This window comes from Mauremys mutica, chromosome 1 (assembly GCF_020497125.1).
Source record: "Mauremys mutica isolate MM-2020 ecotype Southern chromosome 1, ASM2049712v1, whole genome shotgun sequence".
NCBI lineage: Eukaryota > Metazoa > Chordata > Testudines > Geoemydidae > Mauremys > Mauremys mutica.
In genome coordinates this window covers 111,462,889-111,486,908 of record NC_059072.1, presented here as the reverse complement: position 1 = coordinate 111,486,908, position 24,020 = coordinate 111,462,889, and the positions used below count along the sequence as shown (strand labels likewise).

General features: G+C 41.3%; 1 protein-coding gene across 3 annotated transcripts in view; it reads right to left on the bottom strand.

Moving 5' to 3' along the window:
* WNK1 (WNK lysine deficient protein kinase 1) overlaps positions 1-24,020 on the bottom strand; it is a 182,207-nt gene that overhangs the window by 80,847 nt on the left and 77,340 nt on the right. The gene's annotated exons all lie outside the window — the stretch shown is intronic.

Here is a 24,020-nt window from a genome sequence, read left to right as displayed (position 1 = left end):
ACAGAAGTACCAGTGGGGATACAGCAACAAGGAAGCCCATTAATTAATTTGCAATGATGTTTAATATGAAGGTTGTTTCTGCAATTCTTAAACACAGACCCATATTCTGTATACACAGGGCTAAGTTCATATCCCTGGTATGAACTAAAAGGATAAATCTGGCACAGGATGTCTTGTTCCTCAATCATTCATTACTGATCTTTCAAAAACAGATTCATCCTTTTTCTCTACTAGACATCCCCTATATAGTTTGAGGGCTTTAGCAGTTAGGCACTACACAGACATTTTAAAAACTTTAGAAGAAGAATTTGTTGGCTAGAGGGGCACATGTCATCTCAGAAGGGAGCGTCTTCTGTGCAGCTCTACCACACTAACTCATCTGATTACTTGAACACACGCAGCAAAGAGTTACATTGCTTCCTAGAATGGTTCCAAATTACAGTTACACAAAAATTTAGGCAGAGATTCATCTTATAGGAAAAAATTCAGCTCCATAAACAATCTGTCTGGATGGCTATGTAAATTGTTCAGTGTCCTAGACATAGATTGATTGGAGACTTCCCTATACCTCAGCCTCTCAATCTGATAAATCTGATAAGGCAGGACAGTCTGATAGCACAAATAGATGTTATGATTACACAGGCAGTACTGACTTTTAGCAACACAAGGCAGTCTCCTGAGGAAAAAAAAGAGTAAGCAAGATCACCTCTTACTGTACTTTTTCCACAAGAATCCTATCGAAGCCAGTGCAGATATATATGGGGCTAAATTCCCTTACCATTTGAACAACATCCCCATTGATTTTGGTGGGGGCTGTGCACACATTAAGGAAAGCAGAATTGGGCCCGCAGAACTTCATTTTACTCAGTCTTCATCTCAACTTAATATTAAAGATGGCAACACATTGAAAGAGGAAGCAGCTCATTCTGTTTATTCATAGTTTTGGTTATCTAAAGTCTCAGTTTGCAGCAAAGTAAACTATAAACTTAAATTCAGCTACCAGGTCTGTTACTTATGGTGTGATCGACACCATAAGTATCTGTATACCTGAAGTATCAGCCTGCACCTCTGGTGGATCACAATGAAACCAAGCACAGAGCCAGCCCTGAAGTAGCAGTCAAGGAACAGGGCTATATGAAGTATTTCAAACCTTCATGGTTTGTGTCCTGAGCACCTAGAGACATTCTCCCTTTATGATACATTAGGTAGGGCAACGTTCTCAACCTGGTGGTTACAACATATCACTCTGCCCTTCCCATATTTCGTAATGAGAGAGAGGTCAGTTCACTGGCTCTCAACCTTTTCCCTAAGAAACTCAGGCTAACAGTCCCTCATTTAAATGGAAGGGGGCTAACATGGTATTTTCAGTAGATTCCTAGACTAAATTCCCTTCTCTATTGGTCTGAGGGTGGTTTGTGGACCTTCCAGGCATGCTGCACAGCTTATTTTCTCTCCCAGACTCTTCCAAGGGAGGGAGAGGTGGGTTCCAACAGGGATGGATGAGTGAGGGGGAAGCACTGAGTCCAGATTTCTAATGCCTTCGATTGTTATTAACTGTAGTTTTAGTATGCATTGTTCATGCACCTAGAGTAATGGAGAGGTGTATTTAATAACCAAAAATTAAGTATGCTGGATGTATTTCACACAAAATCCAAACATCTGGTTGATTGTATTCTGGAGGGCCTGTTTCCTTGCTCTAAACTTTGCTCTAGCTTACAGATCCCTGCAGTTAAGAGTCATAAAATTGAAGAGTATAGTGTGACAAAAGGAAGCCCCGGAGCAGGGTCTCTCAGTGAACATTAAGAATGTTTTTTAAAAGCTTTTTTGAAAATGAGAACTTTATCAGAGGCCAATGGCTCAGCTGATAAAACACCAGACCAGAGCTTATAAAAGTAAACTTGATACAGCAACATGGGCACTCAATCTCCCAGTTTTCCAGCAAAACATTAGCAAGCATTGTACTGCATTGCAATAGATCTTAAAATTATCTTAATCTTTAACTCTCTCCCCAAATTCCTGTGGTTTTTTTTCTGCTAATCATCTTACTGCTTAAAGTACTAACAATTAGCAAAGCTAAATTCTTTAAATATGGTCACTTTCCAAGCTTAAATTGAGAGCAGGTATTCAGATTTCTAAGGTGGTTACTTTGGCTACATGATCCATTGTGTAATTTATACCCCAGATATTTCGAGCACAGGTGGCTCCTCAGGTTATGTCTACACTGCAACTAGTAGTGTGCCTCCCAGCCCAGATAGATGGACACGCGACAATAGCAGTTGGATGCTGTGGCACAGGTTAGTCACTTGAGTACAGACCTGGGGGGGGGAGGTGAGTGTCAGGCAGATTTATATTGTGGCAGCTAGCCTGTTCCACCACCCATGCCATGACAGATACTGCTATTTTTAGCACACTAGCTCCAAGAAAGCTAGTGTGCCTCTGTCTACCCGGGCTGGGGAGCACACTCCCAGCTGCATCACAGATATACCCTAAATAACTAGAGTCCTGAAAGCAGCAAAAGCCTGCATAGACTTCAATTTACATCACTGACAGCAGCAACGGAGGTAAGATGTCAGTTAAGGATCTTTGGGAAGATCTCATTTCAGAAAAGCAAAGAAATAAAATACAAAAATGGCTGGCACAGCTGGACATAAGCTCAAGGAAATAAATGAGAAAGTTTCCTGTTTATGGTACTTTATTCTATGCTCCATCCTTGCAACTGCATCAATCTTGTAAGTGATGAGGAAGTTAAAAAGGGGGTAACTACAAACGTTACCAAGTTAATGACTGAAAAATACTCTTGGATATTTGAAGTTCAGAGATTTCAAGTACCTTTACTATTACCCACTGCCTTAGGCTGTAATCAGTCAGGAAGCCCCTTCTCAACCAGAAAGGCCTGGCTGCACACAACATAATTACTAAGCATACTGTAACGAGGGAGAAAATGAGGAAAGAGGTCCTGTGCTTCAAGTGACCTTGGTGTGTCCTGTGTGCAACCATACACTCTTTCAACAGGCCCTGGAAAGCTGAAGATACTCAAGGGCATACTTTATCAGTTTCTTGGCTCAAGCAGTTCATATTAACTAGTTGAGGGTATGCATGTGTCATGTATTTAGAAGCACAGTTCCCACCTTTTCCCCTTCTCCAAGCCCATTAGGATGAATCAGGAGTGAGGACAAGCCAATAGATTTCTTTTAGAAACTGTGGGTTCCCACTCCTGAGTGGTGATGCTCAGTTACAACAGCACTGAATACTTGACACTACTTTTGTGGTTTACCTGTGTTTGTTACAAAGAATAATGGGCTGTTATAAATGGCAGATTCAAGGAACTGACATACATTTGTTACAGATACCTGTTCTAGTCCTGTTTAATACACAAAATTCGTCTTTTGGGTGGACATCAGAGCATTTAAATACTTCCTTGCATTGCTAATGCACCTATCAACATGATATCCAGGCACTATTTATAATAGTACGGTCTTTAACTACTAATACAGAATGGACCAAGCTGTAATATAGAAGTTATCGAGATTAGCTCAGAAATCAACACAAGATCCAGCTAATGTATAATTAGAAAGGCTTTGATGAGGCAGATAAAATATCCACTCTACGTTTTTTTTTTGTTTTTTTTAAACACACCAATCTGCATCCACATTTACAACAAAAGCAAGATCACTAGTTGAATATTTTATTAATCTTTCAGAGTAAGTTTGTGAATTTATAAAATCAAACAAAAAGGGTGCTCTAAACTCCAACAGCAGTCTCTAATGTTTCTTGAACAAATCAAAATAAGCTAACATAGGGAACTCTGAACAAACTCCAGAACATTCTTTCAAAATAGTTCTGAATGCCAGGAAGAGAAACAACTGTGTTGTATTTTCCATGATCCGTATCACGTTGTTCATATCCAGATTACATCCAGAAAATTGTAGCAATGAATACTTAATTATCTTCCCTTACCAATTCAGAAGTGTCACTTGTATGTGTTCTTATGGAGCAAATAGTCAATGCTAAAAGATTCTAACACCAAATTAAGCTAAAAGTAGCACAAACAAGATAGGTAAAAATGACGTATCATGAATTAGGATGGTTTTGTTTAGATTTTGAGTAATATTTAACCCACTTAGCACTATTTTGTTGCTTGTAACTGAAGCACCAAACAACAAAAAAAGTTACCTGTGCAAGACCATTAGCTATCTAAAGAAATGTTTCCAATAAGATATTCCAGAAGATCGGTTTTAAAAGTTCATAGGCACTGCAACCTTCACTCACCCTCAGTTTCTGTACAGCAACAGTCTGTATGACAGTATGAGAGTTTTGTTATAATTATTCAGAAGAGAATAAGTCACCTCTCTATGCCAGGCACAAACAAAATAAGGCGAGGAATAGCCTCAGTTTTCATTATTCCATTATATTTGCTGTTCCCAAAACTCTCACCCCCACGTAAGACATTTAAGTTTTTCTTAATACAAAATTAGGTCCCCCCACTAACTGAAACCAAAGCACAGTTTATGTTAAGTCAGACCAGTCCAGCAGACTTGTTCAAGAAAGGCTCCTGCTACAATTGCCTTACTTGAGCTACATGTGCCTATCCAGTACAGTAGAAATTCCTACCCACCTCTTTAGCACTGTCCTTGTGAGAGCAGCAACAACAGTGGGAATTAATGATGACAAACACCGGGCAAATCTCTCTCTTTGTAAAATCCATCACGAGAGAGACAGACGGACACCAAAAAGATAAAAGATGAAAGATAAAAAAATATTCCAATATGAGGGTCCGTTAGGTATAAACTTAACGCACAGCAGAAGGAAAGCAGACGTCAAAATTAAAGGGGAGCATGGTTTCTTGTTTCAAGCCACTTGTGCTTCCCTTAGCCCTGTACATGAGTTTGCAGAAATCAGAGCTCTGTTCTGATGGCTGCTTGCTCCATTCCAGACCCCAGAACAGAAACGCTAAATGCTAAGCAGGTAAGCTTACTCAAGTGCTCCTCCTCCATCACCCCTCCCCTAATGGCAAAGGCATTACAGGGGCAGGCAGAGTGGGGATCTTTGCTTGCTTTATGCCCCACCTCCAGCCTAGATGGTCTGCTTATTCTCTGCCCATGTTTGCTGCAATAATTAACTTTGCACGTAAACTAGAACCACAATGTTTGGCTTAACTCCCACCCTAGCAAATTAGATACTACTGCACTGAAAGGAGTGGGTCAATGTCCAGTACAACAACCTGACCAAAGTTTGTTGGCACTATTTAATATATTAAGAAAGCAACAGGCACTGAGCTGTGATTCAGGACATATTTCTGCCTACCAAGTCAATCCAATTACAGCATGGTGCTAACACCTACTTCAACAGCAGAGTCCTTTTTCTCAACATTTAAAGAATATTTCCTTAATGATTAAACCACCTTACACATTCTGCACCCTTCCTGGCCAGCACTAAGAGTCTACCACAGAAACAAGTAACATATATTACAGCTGCAATCATTCTTAAGGTGACTCTCATACTTAAATTCTAGCCTCCAGCCTCACATATCCTGTACTAGATTGCCCAACTTAAAGTACTTAAAAATTCTCAAATAGAGTATCATTCATCTATGCAACTCTAGTAATTTAAGAACTTGGGAGAGCCTACACAACAGATGTTAGACCAAAAAAAAGTACCGAGACCATACCAAGATGAACAAGGCTTGGACAAATTCCCTAGTAGTTACTACAACAAGTGCTGTGACTCTCTTGTTCACAGCTACAGAGCCACTATTTTAAGGTGAAATTAAAAGCAACCTTCCCTCCCTGCCTACTCCTCCCTCCCCCACCAAACTAAAGTCTGATCTGAGCAAATAAATCCCAGCCAATCAATGAGGACACACTGCACATCATTTAAAAGGCTATCTTAAATTTCTGAAGACTACCTCACCCCAAAAATCTTCTTGGTACTTCCTGGTTCATTGCAGATGATATAAATGCATTCTATTCTATATAGGATTTTATACTGTGCTTATCACCATAGTATCTGAGCACATTCCAATAGCACATTAAGCACATCCAAATTCTGTTACAATGAGACACTCGGTATTTGATAGCACATTCTAGGACACCTTCCTTGAAGATCTTCTTTTTACTGGCAATCACTGATGAGAAAATTGTTAAAAGGTCATCTGAAATACATAGCTGTGCTGACTGCTCCTCACAGCATTGTTAGTCAGACATTTTGCACACAAATATCAGCTCCCAGTTTTGCTTAATGCTTTTGCTGTTATGATCAATAACTATAGCGTGGAGTTTAGTAACTCATTGGCAAGTATGACATGGTAAGGTAGTTTCCCCTGCAGTGCTCTTCAGTGAACACAAATGCCTGTTTTTTTACAGTCAGAACAGACTAAAGTTGATTTCACGGGAATAGAATTTCTTGTTCCATTTCATTCTGCTCTATAGAATTCTGTCTGCATTTTTCTGGCACACTATGCAAGTTGCACTGTGCACTTTAATATTCCAATTTTTCAACCCCCTACCGAAACACTGTGTGTTTGCTTTATTCCTTTGAAAAGTAGTTTAAGTTCACAGCTCAAAAGGAATTTTACAGTAACTGCTTTAATCTCTTTTCCTCAAACACAATGTTCAGACTTATGCAGTCCAGAGGCTAATAGAATCAGTGACAAAGTCAAATTACACAAACAAAGTAATTAAAATCTCCATTATTTTTTGCTAGGCTGTTAAGTTGCTGGTTTGAGCCAGATATGGGCTGCTACAAACCATTAGTTTAAGGAATTCAAACGCAGCCAATGATTCCAGTGGAAAACAAGTCTCCAATTCGTCCCCCAAAGGGCCCTAGGCAAAACTATGCAAGGCAATTAAATTAGTTTACCCCATGATACTCTAAAATACCAACACCTGCTATTAGTTATTTCTCCAACCCAGGAAGCCTATAAGCTTAACCATTTCTTCCTTTCACCACCTCCTCCAGTTTACCCCTAAGCAAATAGAATTCATAAAACTCAGAAGGCTCTTTCCAGAAGCTGCCCTTCCAGCTCTGCTTTTGATTTGTGCACAACTGGAGAGTACTGAAAACTACCGTCTACATCTGGAAATTCATCTCCCAGTACAATTTTCATCTTGATCCTTGAGCTGATCCAATCACATCCTACATTTCCCTTTACTGACTTGAAAAAGGGACATTTTAGCTATTTATTCAGTCAAAGACAAGTGACCTGTAGAAGCTGGAGTTTAGATCTGTACTAAAATAATTACAGTATTTCTGATTTGGTGACTAAATTAAAGCCAGTTTAAGAAAGCTAGCTTCATTGACTCCATTATTTCAATAGCAACAATTCAAAACGTGTACCTAAAACAGTAAAGCCAGCACTATGAGATACTGAGGGCTCTACTTTCTACCACAATATACAATTTTCCAAGTTACCTCAAACCCTGGATTTAAAAAAATTAAATTCCTTCTTACCAAGAGCAAGCCAAAACACATCCTAATGCAGATTAGCAAATTAGACTGTTCACAGAATGTACTTAAGTGAACAAGTGTACTTCCTCGGCCAAAGACATTGTCTTCCATAAATTCACAATTTACAAAAAAAAAAGTTTCAGTCTCCACCTCACTGCTTCCCCCACATAGCCTTGTCAAAGTACTTGGGTCCAACATCACCCCAACTGCTATTTAAGTACAAAACCCCCAGACATCTCTGCCAATGCAACTTAATACTGATCTACAGCACCCTTTGCTATTCCATGTCTACACTTCTCAGCATAAACTGTCAGCCATGCCAAGTTGTATTATTTGGCAACAGGCACAAATGGATTGGATGACGAACTTGTTTGTGATCAAGGGCAGAAGAATGCATTAACAATGCATCCTTGTAGGTCCACATTAAATACCCATCTTAACTTCATATTTTGACTAATTGTTACTTATGTAGATTTACCGGATTTTGTTTCTTTATAAATTTATAAATACAGCTATCTATTGTAAACATAGTGTATTCTGGGCACTTATCCCAAAACTAAAAATCAGATTTGAACTCAAACCTAGAACACAAGGACATCTGGAGCCCAACCATATGCTTTCTTCAATCTACTCCACAGACTGCTGCAGTGCAGACTAGTTGAAGTTTCTTCACAATTTTTTTGTCTACCCAATGTAGAACAAGTTGCAGTAGTGCAGCATGGAGGTCATGAATGCAGGTTATCATCAAGCCTCTCATAAGACAAACAGATGGAGTCTTCTCACTAGCAGGCAATGAAGATGTGTGCTTTAGTGATTGCCATTATTTGACTCTCCAGAGTCAGTGATGAGCCCTGTATGAGCTACGCTGAATACTATTCTACATGTTACAGGGCAAGTGCCCTTCATAGCAGACAAGGTAGTGGGGTGTTTATAAGCACATCAAAACAGTTACTTATTAGCATGACTTCAGTCTTTCTGGGATTTAATTCAGAACTGACACTTCAATTCCCCCACTACCCACAGTGTGAAGTGGGAGAGTAGGAGTCTATGCTAGATAAAAAAAGCAGAACTGAATCTCAACATATGGCTGGCATCTCTACCCTTATATCATACCCCTGTAAAAGTGGGGCAATATAGATGAGAATAAACCTTGTGGAGTCTCTTTCAGGGCTCATTCCTATCACATGTCAGTGCTTTGGGGGAGAAGTAGCAACAGCAACAAAATCATACATTAATTTTACAGCTGTTACTTTAGTGATTGCTGTTATTTGACTCTCACTTTTTTGATTTGTGCACAACTGGAGAGTACTGAAAACTACCGTCTACATCTGGAAATTCATCTCCCAGTACAATTTTCATCTTGATCCTTGAGCTGATCCAATCACATCCCACAAGTGACCACAGATGTCAGACTCACATTTATTTACCTCTTAACACTTGCTATAGGCTTTCACAATGATTACAAATACATTTCAAATGCTGCAGAGTAGGACAGATAGTTTCAGCAAGCAGAAACACATACATACCTAAAGACTAGCTTACCTCTTCCCTCAAAAAAGTATGTAAGATATTTAACCTTCCTCCATCATCATCCATCAGACATCACAGCATGTCTTATCATTGACTTCAGAAGACCTCTTCCATGCCATTGGAAAGCCCAAAACCCTCCTTCTCTATGGTAAAGGCCTCAAGAATCAACCATCTGGATGAACTTTTCTTCTCTGGAAGCTTCTACAAAGTGATATGTTAATGTACCGCCCCCCTTTTATTTGCTGGGTCAACCAGTAATTAATAGACAGGATCAATAGCATAGTAAGTAATATAATATATGGCGATATACCTATCTCATAGAACTGGAAGGGACCTTGAAAGGTCATCAAGTCCAGCCCCCTGCCTTCACTAGCAGGACCAAGTACTGGTTTTGCCCCAGATCCTTGAGTGGCCCCCATAAGGACTGAATTCACAACCCTGGGTTAGCAGGCCAATGCTCAAGCCACTGAGCTATCCCTCCCCCGCAATAGCCATCACACAAGATGATTATGAGGAGACTATTTTCCTTTTACTAAAGATTAAAAAAAGATATCGTGGAAGATAAAAATCTCAATATTGATGCAAAAGTTGTTATTAAGGAAAGTATAATTATAATGTTGGTTATTACAAACTTGCATTTATAATGATTGAATTTTAAGAAATCTCTAGGATTTCAGTTTTCCGTCAGCGTGACAGACTTCCATGGCATCAACAATAACATCCCCACAATCCATAAAACCTGTTTACACAGACTCTGAAATACAGTTTTTATAACTTCTATTTTGCTTTATTTTCGGTGTTATTTTATTTCATGGTATGTTTTGAGAGGTTTTAATTGCAAGTTATGAATGTACTGCAAATAGCAGGTCTTAAGTCCCAGGATCATTTTGGTCAGAAAGGCTAGCAGACCAAGCAAGATTGTGGGTATGTCTACACCAGGGGTAGGCAACTTATGGCACACGTGCCAAAGGCGGCATGCGAGCTGATTTTCAGTGGCATTCACACTGCCCAGGTCCTGGCCACCGGTCTGGGGGGCTCTGCATTTTAATTTAATTTTAAATGAAGCTTCTTAAGCATTTTAAAAACCTTATTTACTCTACATACAACAATAGTTTAGTTATATATTATAGACTTAGAGAAAGAGACCTAAAAACGTTAAAATGTATGACTGGCACGTGAAATCTTAAATCAGAGAGAATAAATGAAGACTCGGCACACCACTTCTGAAAGGTTGCCGACCCCTGGTCTACGCTGTAATCCCAGGTGCAGTTGCAGCTCCAGCTCAGACAGACATGCCTGTGCTCACACAGCTAAAAACAGTGATGTAAATGTTGTAGCACAGGCTTCAGCAACTCAAGCCGGTCCCCAGGGTCCGCAGCATGCTTGCAGAACCACCACAGCTGTGCTGCTATTTTAGCCACACTAACACAGGTAAAGCTATTACAAGTATGTTTACTAAGCTGCAATCACCCCTTGAATTGCAGTATAGCTATAACCTGTCTGATCAAGGACCAAATCCCTCTGGTACGAGATAAAACGTATCTCAAACAACATACCTTGTAGGAAAGTTTAGGGATGGATTGAGTTAACAGCCATAGAATCAGGCCTTTTCACACACCCTTTCCTTTTACAAAAGAATTCTAGAAGTTTTTATCCTCGACACTAAGTAAAACATTGATAGCTGGAAATGTTTTGTAGAAAACCTTTATAACCTCTCAATTAAGGTTTCCCCTTCAAGGTGAAAACCTTGCAATTCTTTAAATACTTAGGAGGGCATCAATTTCTTTCTAGACGTTTCTTTTCAAAATATTTTCTTTCTAAACGCAACCATCTAATGTAACAGCTTTCTGTGCAAATGGTAAGATACCAATATAGAATATTTATATTATTGGAGAATAAATTAGTTATTTTGCAATGCTTAAGCAACTTCCTTACCAAACTTAGAAAGACAAGAATCGTCTCTTCCAAGCCTGTTCAGAGAATGCCTACTGACATGACTATTTAAAATTAATGATTAAACTTAATTCTCAAAGACTATTTTGGGAGACTAAAACCTTATATAGAACATAAGTGTGTTTGGATCCATTTGAAGCAGAATTTCAACTTCTGTTAAACCCTGATGGAACTCAAAGGCTCTCAGAAAATGGACTGAAAAGAATAAAAAAGTTAAAACTAATTTTAAAGATGTTTTGAGAACTTCCTGCCACAAAGGTAAAATAACCATCAAGAAGAGCAGTTACAGCATGTGGCATGTGTATTCACAGGCTGCATATTCTGAGCCAAAGATGCTGCCATGATCAACCGGCAAAGTTGTTGAGCCCAGAAGGTATGAGAGCAGCTAATTTTTTTTATTTTGTCAGAATCCAGAACAGGGGTTTTCCTCCTTCAGTGAAACACGGAAAGAATACAAAATATTTCTGAATTGACCAACCAGCAGCATAGTCTGCTCCCATCCCTCAACTATACAGTTCTCTTCACAGCTAATTTTATTGATCTCTACAGTTAGTTGCTTGCTTGCAACCAAAACAGAAAGGAGTACAGGACCGCATCAAGAAACAGCAACCTTCCAGTTCAGAATGGTTTCTTCAGCATCATGGGGAAGATGAAATTTGTAAAAGCCTTGCCAAGGGATTAGATTTAAATTTTTTGTAATGATTTTAATGGGATATTGAAATTCTATTGTAATATAAGATAGTAACAGTTTCTCCTGTTCATCAGCAGATGGTTTACATATCCCTGTTTAGGAGAAAACTGGCCTTAGTAAATAGAGAAAAGTAGTGGAATTTAATTTGAAATTTAAGATTCTTAATATTAATTTGTTTCCCTAGAAGCAGCAAAGAATCCTGTGGCACCTTATAGACTAACAGACATTTTGCAGCATGAGCTTTCGTGGGTGAATACCCACTTCTTCGGATGCAAGTAGTGGAAATTTCCAGGGGCAGGTTTATATATGCAAGCAAGAAGCAAGCTAGAGATAACGAGGTTAGTTCAATCAGGGAGGATGAGGCCCTGTTCTAGCAGTTGAGTGAAAACCAAGGGAGGAGAAACTGGTTCTGTAGTTGGCAAGCCATTCACAGTCTTTGTTTAATCCTGAGCTGATGGTGTCAAATTTGCAGATGAACTGGAGCTCAGCAGTTTCTCTTTGAAGTCTGGTCCTGAAGTTTTTTTGCTGCAGGATGGCCACCTTAAGATCTGCTATTGTGTGGCCAGGGAGGTTGAAGTGTTCTCCTACAGGTTTTTGTATATTGCCATTCCTAATGTCTGATTTGTGTCCATTTATCCTTTTCCTTAGAGACTGTCCAGTTTGGCCGATGTACATAGCAGAGGGGCATTGCTGGCATATGATGGCATATATTACATTGGTGGACGTGCAGGTGAATGAACCGGTGATGGTGTGGCTGATCTGGTTAGGTCCTGTGATGGTGTCGCTGGTGTAGATATGTGGGCAGAGTTGGCATCGAGGTTTGTTGCATGGATTGGTTCCTGAGTTAGAGTTACTATGGTGCGGTGTGCAGTTACTGGTGAGAATATGCTTCAGGTTGGCAGGTTGTCTGTGGGCGAGGACTGGCCTGCCACCCAAGGCCTGTGAAAGTGTGGGATCATTGTCCAGGATGGGTTGTAGTTCCCTGATGATGCACTGGAGGGGTTTTAGCTGGGGACTGTATGTGATGGCCAGTGGAGTCCTGTTGGTTTCTTTCTTGGGTTTGTCTTGCAGTAGGAGGCTTCTGGGTACACGTCTGGCTCTGTTGATCTGTTTCCTTATTTCCTCGTGCGAGTACTGTAGTTTTGAGAATGCTTGGTGGAGATTTTGTAGGTGTTGGTCTCTGTCTGTGGGGTTAGAGCAGATGCGGTTGTAGCTCAGTGCTTGGCTGCAGACAATGGATCTTGTGGTGTGCCCGGGATGGAAGCTGAAGGCATGAAGGTAGGCATAGCGGTCGGTAGGTTTTCGGTATAGGGTGGTGTTAGTGTGACCATCAATTATTTGCACCGTAGTGTCTAGGAAGTGGACCTCCCGTGTAGATTGGTCCAGGCTGAGGTTGATGGTGGGGTGGAAGCTGTTGAAATCGTGGTGGAATTTTTCCCTGCCTCAAGACAGCTCCCTGAATAGCTTCTTTCATGTAACAGAATTTAAATAATTTCTTTAGTTTCATAGGACCTAGTTTCATAGGACCTAATTAAGACTACTTATTTCTTTAGTTTCATAGGACCTAGTTTCATAGGACCTAATTAAGACTACTTATCATTGCCTATTTATAAATGATTTAGTCTATCCACGCTATACCAACCCTCCTTCACCCATCTATGCAGAGTTTTAGCTATCTATGATACACTGAGGCCGTGTCTACACTATGGGGACTACAGCAGCATACCTATGGGACCACAGCTATGCTCAAATAACTCCATAGCGTAGACACAGGCTACAGTGACAGAAGGGATTTCTCACATTGTTCTAGGGACACCACCTCCCTGAGTAATGGGGGCTAGGTCAACAAGCATTCTTCCATTGACTTAGCTGCAGCTAAACTAGGGGTTAGGTCACTATAGCTACAGAATTTGGGGTTGTAGGTTTTTCACATCCTTGAGCGGCACAGCTCTCTCAGCCTAAGTTTTAAGTGTAGAGCACTTAATACTTAGACAGGATTAACTACCAGTTTGGGGGAAAAAAATATATATTTCCGTCTCAACTAACCAAAAGAAGACTGACCCAACTAGAAATGGGCCCACTTTCAAAGGTATAATCTCTATTAAGAGCTCAGACACCCAGCAGGGATTGCAACTGAAGTACAGTAATTATTATTGCTCGTCTGTTTTGTTTTTCTCTCTTTTCCTTTAATAAAACAGCCATAATAGATTATTGTAATTGTTTTGCTTGTTTTTAAACTGTAGGGTCTCCTAAGGAATGGCAAACAGTGGGAAACACTTCCCTGAATTGGTATTAAGAGAGCCAACTATTAACATCTGGCCTACCATTTCCTGTTTCTCTCAACTATAAATTTTACTAATTTGGGGGATAAGATTACTTGGTGCTCAAAAATCTGAAAATACCCATTCTACCCCACAATATGAACAATCTCTTAAAAACTGAATGGTCTATACTTGATGTTTACTTACAGTAAAGCCGTAGAAGATATATGAAACCAAAAGACTGGCAACATCAGATTTTTCAAGTCCAAGGATCTCACTCTTAGGATAAAACAGACATTTGCTGTGTGAATTACACTGTCTGGTTTGATCTCAACTGCTTTAAGGAGTTCATTTAGAAAAATATTAATCTGATCTGGAAGTTATTGGAGATGTGATTTTGCAGCGCTCATCAATAAAGGCTGTTACCAAGATTTATGAGAACCACATTCATTATTTGTATAGGCATTAGGATATTATGTAAATTATAAACTGAAGTTATGCCTTGAAACTTCCATATGGCTGAATATTTAGGATTATGAATTAAATCAGAAAACTGTGTGGCTTGGTGGGAGTAACTAATTCTGTTACAGAAGCACAACAAGAACTTACAGGAGGAGCTGTTCAGGGCTTTTTTGTATTTTAAAGTTTTGCTTTAAAATGCACAAATTCTTTATAATTCAAATCCTTTAGAAATCAGCTTATTTGTTGACGTAATCAGGGGCTGGATTCCCTAAACCTAACCAAAGAGACATTTCAGCTAAATGGAAACAGACCAATCTCAGCATCTCCTCTAACTGCAGCCTACAAGACAGCACAGTCGTTGACTAGTATATAATGTGATGGGGCATTGCAACATCAGCATTAAAGACTGGAGGCAGGAAACAGCACACAATGCCTCACTACCTAGCTCTCAAATACATTCTCCACTGTAAGGTACCAAAATACTTCTAAACAAGGACCTTCAGGGTAACAGGGTACTAAGTCTGTTAGTCTATAAGGTGCCACAGGATTCTTTGCTGCTTCTACAGAACCAGACTAACACGGCTACCCCTCTGATACAGGGTACTAAGGGACAAGTTCTTTCACTGCAACAGAAAACAACTACAGTTTGGAAAGCTGGACTAGTGTTTGACTTTCCAGTGTTCACTCTTACAGGGATACCAAAGATAAAATGGACCAGTTTAACAATCTGTTGTGTGTTCAGCTTTTAACCTTTCATATGGCACCAAAAAAGGAATAAATGCCTCTGCTTTTGGATTTGGGACACATGATTGTGCAGACCCTGGGCTGATCACAAGTGACACAGTCGTAGGGATTCTAAGAAGTTATAAAACTTTTCCAAAGGAAAAGAAAGTACACACACTAGTTTCAGTGCCATACATTTAGAGTCACTGCATTAAGACACTTTTAGAAGCAAGCCTGCCTGGATTTTTTTCAGCCAGTATAGCATTCCTATGCATTCTGGAAACTGAGTTATCTGGTTACATACCCTGCTCTGCTACAACCATGACAGAAAAAGCATATTCTAGAACTAGTTTTAAAAGTGAATTTATTGACAACAGGTCTTCAGTAAAGCCACAGGAATAGATGAGGTGGATTTACAGCTGAATGAAATCAGCCCAGCCTAACAGCCATTTAAAGTTTCTATCAAAGATAGTCTCCTAGAAAATCCATAACATTAGTAATATTCTTGGCAGCTTTTAGTAGGTATATTCTATGTTCAGACCTTTTTAAGATGAGATCTTACAGGATTCCTATGCTGCATTGTAAACATCACTCAAGGCGATTCACCCATTTCCTTATCGGATTGAGGAACATCTGTTATCACTATTGGTCCTCACTTTCAGGAATATGCTCAAAAAACAGCTGAAGAGGAATTTCCTTCTTATTAAAAGCCACAAATTTACACTGCCTTTGTTAGAGAACCTCTGGAAGCTACCAGAGGTAGAAGCAAAAAAAGGAATTGTTTGATTTTGCTGAGGACAGAAAGGGTTAAGCTAGATAGTTGAATCCTGTAGTGCACTTTTACAATTAGGATCCTGGACACAGAAAAAAGGCCAAATCTAATTTTCAAAGATACAGACTTGTCCACATGAAGTTGCCATTTTTCATTTCTACAGATAATTCTCCAAATAAACAGAGGGAAATATAATGAAAACGTTGCCTGAGTATTCTGGTGAATTTTCATATGTATCTTGTTTCAGGGCCTCCAAACATTTGAGGTGTGGGTGTTTATTGAAAGCTATTCTCTTTGTACATGTAATTGTATTCTTGGAATGAGGCAGAAACTACTACTTCTGGGAGAATTCTGCATACAATATTTGAAAATTCTGCAAAATTCTGCATATTTTGTTAAAATCAACAATATAATCATGCCAATTACAATTATTTTGGTAATTTATTTCAAAATAAATTTCAGTAAGTATATCTGTACAGACTGAAAAAAAGATTCTGGTAATTTTTTTTGACAAATAGATTCCTTACCAGGCATATTAATAGAGAACTTTGTGTAATTCATTTAAATTACAATACAGAACTGTTTCTCCTGCACCTGTCAGAAGCAGTGCAAACGCTTGGAAGAGTCAGGGGTAACAGAAGAGCTGCGGGAGAGGGAAGGACCCTAGGAGTGAACCAGGATGGTGTCAGGTGTGGGTGGGAGGTCTTTCTTGGGGGAAGGAAGGCTTGTTAGGAAGCCTGCCCCATACAGAACCTGACTGACTCCAAGCCTCTCCCAGTCAGTCAGTCAAGTACGTCTGCCCCTGTCACTGCACCCCTCATCTCCATGGGTCTCTGCAGCCTCCCCACCCCCCAAGCTCAATGCTGTTACCCAGGGGTGAGCTGGAGCCGGTTCGCACCGGTTCGCGCGAACCCGTTGTTAAATTTAGAAGCGGTTTTAGAACCGCTTGTTAACTAGCTTCCCTGCGAGGGAAGCTTTGAAGGGCTCTGCCTGTAATTCCTCCTCCCGGCCGCCGGGGGGGGCGCTGCGCTGTGCTGCGAGAGCCATGTGCCTCCTGGCCCTGTTGCTGCTCCTGCTCTTTGGACCTCTGGCCCTGGGGCTCCTGCTGCTGCTGCCTGGTGAGTCCCCGGCTGCCTCCTGCTGCTCGGGCTGCTCCCACCGCTCCCCCCGTGTGAGTGTCTGCGCCCCTCCCCCGCCTTCCCTGCCCCCAGCCAGCCGCAGCTGCCCTCTGCCCGCAGCCAGCCCCTGCCCCCAGCTGCCCGCAGCCACCTCCTGCCCGCAGCCAGCCCCTGCCCGCAGCCGCCCTCTGCCCGCAGCCCCTGCCACAGCCACCCCCTGCCTGCAGCCAGCCTCTGTCCACAGCCGCCCACAGCCACCCCCTGCCCACAGCCACCCCCTGCCCGCCCGTCTGCATCACCTGCCCACAGCCAGCCCATGTCACTCCCTGCCTCCAGCTAGCCCTGCCCCATGCCCCTATCTGCAGCCAGCCCCACATCCACTGGTGCCCTGCAGTTCCCAGGGCAGTAACCCTGCACACCTGCTTTAATGAGGGGGGGGCAGGGAGCAGCTGGGACCCACACATGTGCACACCCTAGAGTGACCAGACAGCAAGTGTGAAAAATCAGGACGGCGGTGAGGGGTAATAGGAGCCTATATAAGAAAAAGACCCAAAAATTGAGACTGTCCCTGATCACCACCCACACATGTGAAACGGAGCTCATTTCTAGTTCAGCCCCATCTTTTTAAAAAAGAACTTTAGGTAGGGTTAAAATACATCTGTATTTTCCTGGACATGTCAGGCTTTTCGGTTCTTAATCACCTCCTGGGAAAATACGGATGTATGGTAACCCTATTGGTACAAAAAATACATGCTGTCGCACATCCCTTAAATCAGAACTTTTTATAGGGAACCCGTTGTTAAGATTTTGGCAGCTCATCACTGCTGTTACCTCACTAGCTCCTGAGCCCATGCTCCAGTCTGTTTCCCAAACACATACACACCCCACTAGCCATTCTGAACCCAAGTCTTACATACATACACACACACAGCAGCCCTGTGTGCCACACGCTGTCCTAACCTGGCTCCGCAGGTAAGACGCTGTAATGAACTCTACTCCTAGGGGAATTCTGCAGCACTGGGCATAGAATTTTGTATTTTCCTGCATAAAATATATTTTGCCTAAGAGGTGCTGCAGTTCCGCCTTTTGGACACCAGAGGCCGCTGTGGCGCCAGAACATCCAGCTTCATTCATGCCTGCTGTTCTGGCGCCACAGCAGCCTCTGGTGGGCAAAAGGCTGAACTGCAGCACTTAGGCAAAATGTATTTTATGCGGGAAAATACAAATAGTGCAAGACTGATGAATTCTGCACGTCTGCAGATGTGCACAATTCCCCCAGGAGTAAACTACATTAAGTCTGTGGCCCAACTTCAGCATTTTAGGATTATGGTACTAAACTGAGAAGTGACTTTAAAAAAGCACTTTAAGCAGCCAATCTGACCTTTTTGACTACTCAGTCTAGTGATTTCAATAACAATTTCATTACTTATTTCTATTAGCACTGAAAAGCCAGCAGCTATGCAAGAGCCAAGTTATCTTTTCTTCCAGCTCACACCACTGGCAGTGTTATCTTCCAACTGCAGGGCCAAATACTGTCCTCACTTACATCTGTGCAGCCACAGTGAGGACAACAGAACTGCACAGGTGTGAGCAGGATATAAAGACAGCAGGGCTGCACAGCTTATGACCAAAATTTTCTGAACATGGGTGCCTAAAATTAGCCTCCTACCTCAAAGCGGCCAGATTTTCAAAAGTGTTTGGACACCTGCAACTCCCATTAAGTGCAAAGAAACCTGGATTACTCAGCACTCTGAAAATCAAGTCACTTCTTTAAAGTTGCTTTAATATAGGTTTAGGAATCTTGTTTTAGGCACTTGTATTAGTAAATTTTAGCCCAAGTTTTAAAATAATTCCATAGTCTCCATAGGACTATTTATGTAGCACAATACAAAACCCCTTCTTGTTTTGCTTTCCCTCATGTACCAGGTAGGTCATATCCAATCTCCAAATTTATGCTCTTTTGTACAGGGAAGCACCTTATCTGGTATATGAGGATTTTGGCACAACTTTGGCTGCTGTAAAGTAATTTTTGGTAGTACTGCACAGGTGTAACTTAGGGCAAAATTGGTCCACACAATCTAGTAGTTGTGGTACGTGAGCCAGAAAGAGCTCAAGTTGAATCTTTAACATCTGGCTGACTTTGCAGGCCAGGCACTAAGACAAGACATTTTGACTTGTAACCTGGACACACTTGATTAGAGTCATTAAACACAGATCTTTATAAGACTGCTTTTAGAGTTGCTTTTCAGAAAAGAATCAACTTAAAGTGGCTCGTGGGCCCTTTTCCTCCCCACCACATCTTCAGGGAGTAGCTTTCCCTCTGAATGACATAAGGCTTTCTCACTTCTCCCACTATACGTGGATTCTCCTCCATTTACCCCTCTCCTCATTCAATTCAATATGCATAGTGGTACCAATAGCAGATTTTTGAGGGGGAAGGGAGTTAGCTACAGGCCATCCTACTTGTTTTGAAGAGTCCCAGGAATGCTGAATCCTGCTCCCTTCTCCCCACCTCAGCCACTTCACTGATGGGAAGCTCGCTGGGCATGTCTACTTGAGCATTTGTAAAGGCACAGATCTTGATTGGGCCATGGGGTACCATCACAACAAAAGAATGAAGGGGTCTAGTAACAGTAAAACAGAAAGAGGAAGGCAGCATAACCATGTACAGCTTATCTGCTTTACCCAGTACCTTATAATTTAATGGTAGGCCTAGGAAGTCAATTTTACTCTCCACTCAGAGAGCTACTCAAAATCACCACCATTCAGGACTGGATTTGAAAACCCTGAACAGTCAACAGAATCTGTCACATTAAATAGCCTTAAAAACTGCTTAAACCATTTGTTTGCCTGGCCACTTGCACCATCCACAGCTATTTTTAAGAAGCGTTTTACAACCAGGCTTAACACTTCGGACTGTCTAAAGTTAACGTACCCAAATCTGGTTAGTCAAACTCATTTTAAACATGATTCGCACTATCAGTTTCACTACTAAGGTGTAGCACAGGGACAAGTCTTCATTTTCACTACCTAGAATTTACTTCACTAGTATGAGCCATATACTTAGGGAATGCTCTTTTATCCAGAGAAAAATGGGCCAGTGTTAGAGGCACTAGGCCATTAAGTTGGAACTGACAATACCAAACACAAAGCCAAGGAGCTATGCTGTTCCCCACCAGCCAGGGAAATGGCTCACTTTTCACTGCTGTCCCTCCTTTCATGGTCCTTCTCCACCCAGTTGTTATAGCACCATGGACCTATGACTCCACAAAAGAACAAAGCCCCTGATCTTCTATGCATACAGTACTCTTTCATTAATGAATCTTAGAGCAAGAACTCATGTCTGTAAACCAGATTTTATTTTATTCCAAGTTGGTGATGAACATTTCAACAGGCTGTCTATAAAATGTAATGAAGTCTTACACAATCAGCCCTTGGTCTCCCACATGGAATACTGAAGCCTTCCAAACTCGTAAGGCCGCTTACTATGAAAAACACTGCCTAACTTAATGAAACCTGGAGTACACAAAATGGACATGTGATGACAAATACCTAACACACTTAGCTGATGGCAAATGAATTTTCAAGGTGAACAATACAATGCAGGAAGCTCAAGGACAGAGAGTGTCCTTTGACAAGTAACTGAATCCTCTAAGCAGCTGCAAGTTCTCTTTCACAAACACGAAGAATCTGCTACCACTCTCTCAGTAATACTTGAAGTCTTTGCAAAACCTGAACTCCAACAGAAAACATAGAAAGCTGGCATGCCTGCAATCCTAGCTAAAGGAAACCTGTTCCCTTCTGAAGTAGCATGTGGGTTACTCTACTTGTTGCACTGAACCAAGTTGCACAAATTAAAATGTATTGGGAGGTGAGTGAGAGAGCAAAGTCCATTTTTACTTACAAGTTATTTTTCCTGATCTGCCTACCTTTGTAAGGTTACTCCAGCTTCTGCATAGCTCTCATGTTTGTATTTGAAGGAAAAATCAATGCACACTTCTTATAAGGTAGCTAATTTTCTTATAATTTCTGTGCAACAGGATCACAAATTAGTGTTTTAGGTAGTTCTGTTCCTGCTTTTTCCACCCTTAATGCTTACTGCCTATATAGCACAATGCAACAACAGAAGTTAATTTCATCCAAGTCTTTCTTTCCATCTCTTAAAGATATTAACTGAATTTTAGTTTGCATTAAGCTGACTTCCCTGACAATTTATTGGGAAAGTACAAAAGCGTCAAGTGCCATCCAAGTTGCTTCACTCCTCTCTCTACACCAAAGAATCTGGGTAATGACACACAGAATTCCTATTCCAGTTCCAGACCTTCCCAGACAGAAACTGGGAATGGTGTCAACTGTACAGAATTGCGTGAAAGTTGTATGTCATGGAGGAGCATACGCTTTCGTGGGTGAATACTCACTTTGTGCGTCTGGCGAAGTGGGTATTCACCCACGAAAGCTTATGCTCCAATACTTCTGTTAGTCTATAAGGTACCACAGGACTCTGTCGCTTTTTACAGATCCAGACTAACACGGCTACCCCTCTGATACTTGAAGGAACTGTGACACTGCATTCCATATGTGTCACCGTGATACTGTATTATAATAATGACATAACTTATTTTATGCAAGACTAGTCATGTGAGATGTCATTGGAAAGATTATGATTATCCTGTTTGTATGCATGCATGCATCATTTTTGTATCTGACTTTATGAATATTGACTATGTATCTGTATTTCAAATGTAGTTACACTAGGGTAACGCTCACTAGACAAGATGTTTTCAGTCTAGACAGTGGGTGGGGAAAGACCTATTCAGGGCAATGAGCCATTAGGAAAAACAATCAGCGTTAGGAGAAGCTTATCTCCCACCTGAGGAGCCTTCCTGAGAATGCTACAGACAGCCTCCAAGTAATAGCTACTATGACTTTACAAAGACATATGATGTGACTGCATGTCTCTAGACTCCATCTTGGGATGTCAGTGTTTTTCCACAGACCAGTCTGGGAACCACGCTTTGAAACAAAGGGTTCTTGCCATATGCAAAAGCTATATAAGGCAGGGAGTGACATCATCTGGTGTTCTTCACCCCCCACACAAGAGGACTCCTGGAAATACCAGAGGAAAAAAGACTGAACTGGGGAAAGTGCTGGACCCAGGCTAAAGAGATTTTTAGCCTGTGAATGAAACACCTGCAGATTCCAAGCTGTAAGGTAAGTGCAGCTTGCCCCAAAAGAATCTGCAGCCTGCTTGTATCATCTCTTAAGGTGAGACTCTGCTTTTCATACTCAATCTATTTAGTATATTAAGTTTAGTTTGCATTTTTTGTTTATTTGCTAGGTAATCTGCTTTGATCTGTTTGCTATCACTTATAATCACTTAAAATCTATGTTTTGTAGTTTACTTATTTTTGCTTTATCAAAACCAGTGGTTCTCAAACTTTTATACTCGTGACCCCTTTCAAATAGCAAGCCTCTGAGTGAGACTCCCCCCTTATAAATTAAAAACACTTTTTTATATATTTAACACCATTATAAATGCTGGATGCAAAGCGGGGTTTGGGGTGGAGGCTGACAGCTTGCGACCCCCCATGTAATAACCTCATGACCCCCTGAGGGGTCCCAACCCCCAATTTGAGAATCCCTGATCTAAACCAGTGTGGTAATCATAACTCAGAGGCAAAAGGCTGTTGATATTCCTCTCCACATTGAGGGAGGGGGTAAATTTTATGAGCTTATGCTGAACAGTCCCCTGTGCAGCGCAAGACAGTATAATTTTGGGTTTATACTCCAGAGGGGGTGCCTGCCTGAGGAGCAGTGTGTAGCTTTCCCATGCAGGGGCTGGTCAGAAAGCCTGCTTGTAACTGCAGCTGGGTGTCCCCCTACCTGTATGTATGCTGGTGAAAGTGCAGGCTGGAGGAATCTGCAGCTTGTCACAGCAGTACAGTGTGAGTGGGAGCCCAGGCTGGTGGGCCAGGGGCTCAGTGGTACCCCCATTCCAGGTGGCACCTCGGGGGAGAACCCGTCATAGGAACTTCTGTGTTCTCAGCCAGGAATTTTTAGGGCTTGGAAGTAATAGTTTTGAGGGTGAAATGAATGTCACATTAGCAACTAGCTTTAGGCCCACAAGAGGCAGACGTGTCCAGTTTGTTTTCCTCAAATACTATATGAAAAAATTGAGGAAAAAAGAGCAAATAAGGTTAGTAGTAGTTCAGTAGTTTCCACAGAGAACATCCCTGTCAAACTGGGTTCAGTTAAATCAATTTTGCATATAGAATAGGGGATAAATGAATGGCAAGCAGAAGCCCAGAATAGCAATGGAGAGCTGACATGGAGATTTAGCTCCAGGGATGCCACATCTGGGAGGCAAAAAACCCTAAACCAAACAGGAGAACCACATTATTGAAATAAGTTCTTGTTTAAAGGTCATAAAGGGCCTACCCAGGTCTGAGACATTTCAACATGTGAAACTCTCATTACCTGATGATTGGGGGTCTGGAAAACCAGGAGGTCTTTAAAAATTAAAAGTAGTCAATAGTTCAGGAGTCTGGCATAGAAGAACTACTGATAGGGCTGCCACACAAGCAGAGCATTTGTTTTCTTCTTAGCATTCTAAGATACTCCTTTAGGAATGAGATCTAACTAAACCAAGGGGAAGCAAAGCCAGAAAGAAATGCTGGAAGAGCAAATTAAGCATGCTTGCTGTCCACTCAGTGGCACACGGTAACTGAGAAACTAACAGTAGCCTGGATACAACTTGGGTTGGTGTTCAAGTGTTCATTGAATACTCTCACTTGTCCAAGCAGGTTACAGACAAAACCCCATCTGAAGTGATCTTGTCCACTGAGTCAGAGGTATATTCTCACTTACCAGCTAATTTGCTTTCTGTGCTTGGTTTGGGTCCTCCTCCTCACTTGCTCTGACATGTTGAGCAATCAAGGATTTGTCTGCCTTGAGGGCTCTCCTCCTCCACTTTTCCACAGTGATTCTTGCCAATTGCCTACTCTACCTCCCTAACAATGCTTGAACTTGGAAAGCCTGGTAGGGTTAGAGTCCATGGCCCTGTC